Source organism: Lathyrus oleraceus, chromosome 4 (assembly GCF_024323335.1).
Source record: "Lathyrus oleraceus cultivar Zhongwan6 chromosome 4, CAAS_Psat_ZW6_1.0, whole genome shotgun sequence".
Taxonomy (NCBI): Eukaryota; Viridiplantae; Streptophyta; class Magnoliopsida; order Fabales; family Fabaceae; genus Lathyrus; species Lathyrus oleraceus.
In genome coordinates, this window is record NC_066582.1 from 301312934 (window position 1) to 301322715 (window position 9782).

Sequence of the window (9782 nt, forward strand, 5' to 3'; positions counted from 1 at the left end):
AGGAATCGACGACAACACATCTTAAACGAACCATTCATACATGGTGCTAGACCAACTCAATAATATATGGCATGGTTTAGGTCGGTAACAATGCAACAATTTGTGTCTGAGCCACGGTATTTGATTGATCCACGCCAACTAGCATCATCATCATACGCCCAATTACAAGTCCCCGTCCAACACCAATGTCAAACCACCCAAACCCAACAACCAACCTCACACCATCACCCTACCACATACACCCAACAACCAAATACCCAACTTCACAACCCATTCATGTCACACACCCAACAACCAAACACCCAACCTTGCAATCCATTCATGCCATCCACCAAACCACAAAACTAAGAATCAAACCCTACCCACCAACAACCATATGCATCAACCACAACCGTCTATAGCTCAGATGATTCATATAGGTCACTTCATCGTAGCTCTCCACCAATGACCATCCAAACATGCCATCAATAAAACACCCAACAATTATTTAACTATAGTACACCCCATGAACCATTGATTCGTTTCCAAAACGATTCAATGTCCCAATTTGGGCAACTATACCGTCCATAGTTCACCCAACCACATCACCCAACTACAACAACATAGGCACCAAACTACATTAAGGAAGCCCCATTGGCCAGAGCCCCCCCGGCTATTGGGAACAAATTATGACACATCAATCAAATACCGCTGGAACTTCCGTCGGACCTTCACACCAACCATCATTGGATCAGATCAGCACACAAAGACCCCTAACACCTCAAGAAAATCGTGGGAGCCCTCAAAGACAAGCTAACACACTTGGATGTGGAACATGGGGGCGTTTCGATCGGGCCGGTCATTAAATTTTTGTCAATCACATGTAACTTTTATTATATCATGGATACAATTTTTAATAATATTATATTTCATTATTTATTAAATAAACAATAAAAATTAAAAAAATAATAATACAAAGGTGTGTGCGTCAGCTGAATTGGCGCATACGCCAATGCCCATGCATAGGCGCCATGGTTGCTGGCGCCTCCATGCACTGTGTTTTAAAGGATCCGCCAACATCAGTGACGCCTCCTTTTGGTTTAAAATGGATGCGCCAGTTCATATGGCACATCTATTTTGAAAGGTGGTTATTTCGGTATTTTTTTTTTAAATATTGGTTATTTTAGAATTTTTTTTTAAAAAAAGTTATTTTTAAAAAAGTCACCAAAAGTTAATAACCATCTTTTTTGACTAATGCGTCAATTGAACTGGCGCATCCAACTAAGGCACATAAGAGGCGCCCAAAGTGCAGGCACATGCATGTAGGCGCCACATGCATGTAGGCGCCACATGCATTGGCGGATGCATGCCTTGGTACCACATGCATTGGCGCATGCATACACTACATAGTGTATGCGTTAATGCATGTGGCGCATGCACCTTTCATTTTTTTTTTAAATTTTAAGTGTTAAATTTATAATTAATTAAAAAAAATACTGAAAATAAAAATTATATTTATATTATAATGAAAAATTAGACATAATTGACAAGAAATTCAATGATTCACCTGATTGAAACGCCTCCCTGTTCCACATTCAGGCGCGTTAGTCTGTCTTAGAGGTCTCCCATGATTTTCCTGAGGTGTTTCGGGTCTTTGAGTGCTGACATGATCCAATGGTGCTTGGTGTGAAGGTCCGGTGAAAGGTCCAACATTAGTTGATATATGTGTCATCATTTGTCCCCAATAGTTAGGGGTTGTCGCCAACGGCACTTCGTAATTAAGTTTGGTGCCCATGTTGTCGTAGTTGGGTCGTTGTGGTTGGGTGAATTATGGACGGTATGGTTGCCCGAATTGGGATATTGAATCGGTTTGGAAACGAAACAATGGTTCCTGGGGTGTACTATAGTCAAATAATGGTTGAGTGTTGTGGCAATGGTATGTTTCGACGGTCATTGGGGGGGGGGGGGGGTTACGATGGCATGACGGTGAATCTTATGAATCTTATGGGGTATAGATTGTTGTGGTGGCTGCGTATGGTTGTTAGTAGTTAGGGTTTGATTCTTGGTTTTGAGTTTGAGTGTGTGGCATGAATGGGTTGCGAGGTTGGGTGTTAGGTTATTAGGTGTATATGGTAGGGTGATGGTGTAAGGTTGGTCGTTGGGTTTGGGTGGGTTGACATTGTTCTTGGATGGGTATTGTTATTAGGCGTCTGATGACAAAGCTAGTTGGCGTGGATCAATCAAATACCTTATTTCAGACACAAATTGTGGCATCCATCCGCCAATGCATGTGGCACTTACATGCATTGTGGCGCCTACATGCATTGATTGTCTAGCACCCTGTATGACTGGTTTATTTAAGATGTGTTATCGTCGATTCCTCCAATGACAACACATCTCTTTTGCGAAGTCTCTCCAGTCGGAATAATCTCATCGGGCATCGACTCTTTGTTGATGCCAATCTCCCAAACACGTCGAAGGTTCTGGAATTTGTTGTTGCATGACGAATTGCAGTTTTACACGGTCACTCTGGTGTATCTCCATAGTAGTGAACCAAATAATTGGTGTTTTTGTTGTCCAGAATGCAACATCATCATAGTTAACCTGATGATTAAGACCCAAATATGACCTCCAGATAAATTGTACAAGAATATGACATGATTATATGATATGTAATTTGATAATTATTTTTAAATCAAAAGTAGAGTTGTGTAGTAGTATTACATCGTCTGGTCCAATGTGGTCCAACAAATTGCGATAGACTACTACAACGTGTGTCAGACACCTGTTGTATTTCATCCCTTTAACTGACCATCTAGATCGAAAACATTTGAAAAATATTATTTACAGTTAGTTGTAGTATAAAGTCTAATAAATTAGATGGTAATGTTTCAAACTTACTTTGTTACAAAGGGTAATATGAATGACTTCTCATTTACCGGGGCGAGTGACGACAGTCTTGACCAACCCCCTGCTTATAGCAAATATGCGCATGAATAAAATGTACAAGTATTTTTTTTCATTTTTACATAATGCACTGATAGATGGGACAAAACATCTAAACCCCAACTATATGTGCTTACTGTAAGACCCCAATTTTGACCCTAAGATCCCTCGTGCCATCTCATCATATGCATTGGCTTTCGGATCACACCTTGGCATCCTCCTTACCCCTCATTCATTGGGTTTGCATTGGGGGAGATCACTAAGCACATTTTATTGTATCATACTTTGTTTTTTGTTATTTACTAACCAAAATTCCAAAAATATGTCAATGTATAGTTTACTTCTTTTGTAGGTAGTGTGTGTGTTCACCTATGCTCCATCAAGATCATATCTAGGGTTTGAGACCCTTAATAAAATAAGACTAATCAAGAGATGGTGCACATTGGTTCTAGACATCATATATGGATCCCCATGATCTTCACATATAATTTTGATCAAGAAATCATCAAGAGTTTGAAGCTTGTTTTCCTTGGAAGCCCTAATTTATTTGGGTATCTTGTGCGACTTCCTCATCAATTTCTTCTTCATTTGATCAAATATTTCGAGTTATAATTCATATTACATCATCTTACACATATATATGATCCTCCATGAGTCCCAAATATCAAGAGAATGTCAAGTTTGCAAGATGGCTCATGGTGGTTGACCAGAGAAAGTCAACTCGTCAAAACTGGGGTTCCCTATCTCCTATCTCCTAAAATTTTTATCATAAGAAAACTATTCCAATAGAAATGTTACTCCTTAAGACATTCCAAACAACTTTCATGTTTAAGTCAAGAGCTATTTTTTCTTGGAAAGTCATTTTTATGGTTAAACCCTAGTTAGGAGGTCAACTTACAAGGACCATAACTTGCTCAATTTTTATGAGATGAAAAACATTCAAGTTCCATGATCACATTCAAGATGTCCTATCCAACTTTTATTCTTGGAATAAGTTCAAATTCAACTTGAAAATGCATGTTCCAAGAGGAAACATTATAGGTCATTTTGGGCCATTACCATTGAACAAGTGATTTTCCTCAACTTCTAAAATGCATAACTCCTTCATGAAAAATCCAAATAAATTCAAATTTGTAACCAAATTAAATAGGTTTGAAATAGATACAACTTTTATGAAGGAACGTTTTCCATTTGAAGTCCATAGCAAAAGTTATTCAAGGTGGAAGAAGTGAACATTTGACTTGGTACTTAGAAAATTTCAAATACATTGGATTTTCCAAACTTCCACCTCAAATTTCGTCATGATCCAAGATTCAAATTTAAAAGTGTTCAACATAAAAGTTGTTCCCTTTGATCTCACCTTTCCAAAAAGTCTAAGATCATCTCATTTGGCCAAGAAATGAAGGACTTGCGCATGGGTTCTTTTCAAAGGTCCATTTTGATGAATTTCACCTTCACTTTGCAATTTCAAATGCATGGCCATATGACATGATTTCAGCATTGAACTCAAGTCATTTTGGACCTAAATACATCACTTGATGGGCCTATCACATGCTCATGCAAGCATGCAAGGCAAATTGAAAAATTTTGGCAAATTTTGGAAGTGTGTGGAAATAAATTGCATTGGCTATAAATACAACCCTCATGGCTCAAAATTGAGGACCTCATGCCCAAGCTTTGAACCTACAATCCAAACCCTCACCATTAAAGGATAATCTTGAAGGTTTTCATTTGAAAATGAGCTTTAAATCTCATTTTGTTTTGAGATTGAAACTCCAAGAGTCCAAGCTTTTCTTTGGCCTAATTCACCTCCTACAATCTTCTGAAGCCAAGCCAAGGACAAATGGAAGCAAGATCAAGCAAAGTTGAAGATCCTTCAAAGGTGATTTTTCATAATTTTCATCTCTTTGATTCTCACTCAATTCTTCACTATTCTTTGTGATTTTTGGTTGGCTGAAGTTCTAACAATGTAGGCAACAAGACTGAGTTGCTTTGAGGTCAAATCTAAGCAACTCAGTTCATGATCCTTAAAATTCAAATCCCTGTATCTCTTAATATACTTGGAATTGGAGAAAAATCATGCCAGATTCGAGCTCCTGATCATTTTTTCTTTAAATCCATGTCCTTGTTTTTCATTTCCATGGTGGTTGGCGGTGGACCAGTCTGGTGAGGTCCACCGAAGAAGACAACCGGAGCTAGGGCTCCGGTGGTGTGGTGTCATGTCTCCTGGCCGTTTGAAATGTTTTAATCTTATCCATTTGTTTTTATTACCAACCATGTGACGCGTTAACTGAAGACTATGGTGAATAGCGCGCGCGTGACCATCAGATCTGCCACCTCAATTAATGAGGGAGATCCGATGAGCCTTATTTTTTTTTTAATTTCTGATTTTATGTTTAATCCTTATATTTTGTTTAATTCATATTAATTTCATTTTTAATCCAAAAAATATGGGAATTTCACAAAAAATCTTTAAATATTTTTCTTTTCCATATTATGAATTAAAATTATTTTTTGGATTAATTTTGATATTTTCATGAATTAAATGTTTTTGTATATATTTTTAATTATTTAAAAATACTTCTGACTTTTAAAAAATCATGAAAAAAAATTTCTAAGGTCCTTTGACCTTGTTTGACCTAGGGAAAATATCTTGGCCGTTTATTTGGTGTTTTGAAGAGGTTTTAGGGTTTGACCAAATTAAATTGTATTTTAATGCATTTTTAATTTGACTTTTGATTGATTTAATGTGTAAAAATTATGTTGAGCTATTTTTATGGTCTTGTGATGGTTGACTATTTGTTTGTGCCTTGGTCAAGGTTGATTTGCCTTTTTTATATTAAAATCATTGGATTTAGGGGATTGATGAAATATACATTTCGTCTCCCAAAATGAATGAATGATCTTAATTTGATAAAATTCCTCCCATGATCAATTTGTGTTTCTCTCACTCCCCTCCCTCTTCATCTTCATCCCTATTCTTTCCCATTCCTTTCATTAACCAATGAAATCTCTAATGTCTTAAGACTAATTGGTTCATCAATGACCTTGTGTCAGATGAACCGATACAAGTATAGATGAGATAGGTCCATCCCTCTTGATCTTTTCTTTTAGTGTATGGTATGTTTTAGGAGTTTGGTTCATCATACCAAATCTCTAACATGCATTAACACCTAAGTTTTTATTTCCCGACCTCAGATACTTGTGACTTCTACATAAGTCCAATTACGATTGCTTAACATAGAGCTAAATTTGACCCTAAAGGCATAACATTCTAGTAAGTGAGATTGTAAGTCTCTCATCTTTCATGGTATTGTGTGGAAACTTATCATTTTTTCCTTCTTATGGAAGATGTCTTGGTATAAGGATTCATGCTTGTGAATGGATGATTGAGTATTCTCCAAAGAATAAATTAATCCATTAAAAATCAAAAACACCACTAACATTTGACTAACATTTGACTAACTCTTATTAATGTTGCTTTAATTTCAAGTCATTTACTTTATGCAATTTAATTTTCAGTCATCTATCATTCATTGCCATTTATATTTCATTTAACTTGTTTATGTTTATGTCATTTGAGACATATCTTGTGATTGTAAATATTTGTTTATGCATTTTGATTTTGTTTGTGGTCTTAGGACCTTAAAATACTTAATAAACAACAAAAACACCTTAAAAAAATTTTGGTGGACTGTTGATCTTGATCTGAACTTTTGGACTAAGGATTAGGCAACATTCCCTGTACAAAAAGGACTTGGCCAATGCTAACATTTTGAAACCAAGTTAGTGTGAACTGAGCCTTCATCTGATGCAAGCCTTGGGACTCTATTTGAATTCATCTATTGCTTTGTCTTGGTCCTAATTGTTATTTGAAAACTTCTTATCATTGGATCTTGTTCATACTTTTCCCTTTTCCTTTGGAAACAATAAAAGTGCGTTGGCGACTCTAGTTTTATTGACGTTAAGCTTATCCATCGCTTGATGGTCATGAATTTACCGCTACAGTGAGCCATTATGAACATAACCATGATGGTTGTGTTATTTGCAGTGTGAATCCTCGTGGCTGTGTCATTGTCAAAAGAGTTATTCAATGGTTGATGGACGAGAATGGTATTCAAGTTCAACAATCGAGGTATATGGGAGGTGATGTGAATGTGATAGTACCCGTGTTCAAAACTCCTGAGCGGGTAGTTATTCAGTTTGATAGCAACAACAACAATAATGTCAACATATCAGTATCATCGTTGGTTATATGGTTAGCGGGATCCGTCCCCTACTCATCTGATAAAGTTGTGCCATACAAGTATAATGCCACCATGATTGAAAATGGTCAAGAGGTTCCTCTTCTAGTTGCAAATTTAGTGGTGAATATTGCAGATATAGAAAAGGTGACCCGTAGCGGTCATGTGTTCAGCCCTGTGTTTCCAAAGGTTGTGGAAGATGTGTCAGTACATAAGAAGGTGGAGATTAATGCAGTTGATCCAGTTAGTGCTCCAACGTGTCAGTTTGGTGAATCCAACAAGTTGAAGATTAACGATGATGATGAGGTATAACACTTGATTAAAAGGAGTGAATTTAACGTTATGAAGCAGCTGCTTCAAACGTCGTCAAACTTTTTGGTGCTATCATTACTAATGAGTTCTGAGGCATACAGAGAAGCATTGTAGAGGGTGTTGAAACAAGCTTATGTGAAACATGATGTTACTGTGGATTAGTTTGACCATATTGTTGCCAACATCACTTCTTGTAACAATTTGAGCTTCTGTGATGAAGAACTTCCTGATGAATTGAAAGGAAGACGCTTTGTCCAATGTTTAGGTTGATACAGGTTCATTCTCGAATGTGTTGCCAAAGTCAAATCTAGCAAGACTCGCTTATCAAGGTGCCCCAATGAGGTACAGTGGTGTGGTTATGAAAGCATTTGACGGTTCTCGTAAAACTTTCATTGGAGAGGTGGACATTCCAGTTAAGATAGGTTCGAGTGATTTTCAAATTACTTTTAAGGTAATGGATATTCACCCGACCTATAGTTTCTTGTTGGGAAAGCCTTAGATACATGAAGCTGGAGCTATAACGTCTACACTGCACCAAAAGCTAAAATTTGTGAAGAACTACACACATTTCGTTGTTTGTGGAGACAAAGCATTATTGGTAATCCATTTGTCATCTTTTACTTATGTTGATGCTAAAGAGGAAGTTGGAACCCCATTCCAGACTTTGTCCATCGTTGATGAATTGAAGAAGGTTGGGGCACCCATGTCTTCTTTGAAGGATGCACATGAGGCTATTCAGGGTGGCAGCACCAATAAGTGGGGCCGCGTTATAAAAGTTGTTGAGATAAAGAACAATGCAGGGCGGGGATTTCAGCAAGGTCCATTCAACGCCAATGTCAAGGTTATACAACCGATTTTCTGCAGTGGAGGGTTCATTCATGAGAACGATCAACACTCAGCTGCCATTATTGAAGACATCGATGAAGACGAGGCTTGTGCCAACTTTGTGACACGCAGCGAGACTTGCAACAAATGGATCGTTGTTGATGTTCCTGTTTTTATGAACCGTTCTAAGTAATTTGTTTTCATAATTTTAATAAAAATCCTTCTCCTATGACTAAGGGAGAAGTGAACATTATTGGGAATTTTCCTTATTATCATCAATGAAATACAATTTTATTCATCCACGTCTATAATGTTCTATTTTACTTTTTGCTTTTTTTTTAAAATGGTAATCCCAAAAAACATAAATAAATAATAATCTTTTCATCTGCATAATATTTGTTTGCACTCCACTTCTCTAAAATCAAAATATCAAAGCATTATGCAGGTTGGTTCTCAAACCCATTGAATGTAATGATCCTACTCCCTCTCTAAACATTGATTTCCTTGTGTTTGAAGCTGAGGAAGAGAATGAAGATGAAGAAGTATCTGACGAGTTATCCTGTTTGCTTGAGCACGAGGAAAAAGCCATTCAGCCATTTGAAGAGCAGATTGGACTAGTCAACTTGGGTTCCGAGGATGATGTGAAGGAAGTCAAGATTGGGTCTCAACTGTGTCCAGAAGCCAAAAAGGGGTTGATTGATCTTCTTTGAGAATATTCTGATGTGTTTCTTGGTCCTATCAATATATGCCTGGTTTGGATTCTGAGATTGTGGAGCATAGATTTCCTTTGAAGCCATAATGCCCGCCGGTCAAGCAGAAGTTGAGAAGAACTCATCCTGATATGGCAATGAGGATTAAGGAGGAAGTGCAGAAGTAGATTGATGTCGGCTTTCTTGTTACCTCCGAATATCTGCAGTGGGTGGCCAATATCGTTCATGTTCCTAAGAAAGATGGAAAAGTCCGTATGTGTGTTGATTACAGGGATTTGAATAAATCCAGTCTGAAAAATGATTTTCATCTCCTACACATAGATATGTTGGTAGACAATACAACTAAGTTCAAAGTATTTTCATTTATGGACAGATTTTCTAGTTATAATCATATCAAGATGGCACCCGAAGATATGGATACGACCATATTCATTACACCTTGGGGAGCATTCTATTATAGAGTGATGCCTTTCAGTTTAAAGAATGCTGGTGCAACATACCAGTAAGCTATGACCATTCTTTTTCATGATATGATGCATAAAGAGATTGAGGTCTATGTTGACGATATGATTGTTAAGTCAAGTAATGAAGAAGAACATGTCGGTTCCTCTGATTTGGGGTGGGTGTTCTGAGTGAGGCCCAATACCCAGGCCTGAGCATACACCTAGGATTAGCGTGGTCTCATGTTTCTTTACATGTTGTACGACATGATGAGGAGACGTGTCACCACAGCCGGACGAGGTTCATTTGAGAGAGTCCTTCCGGG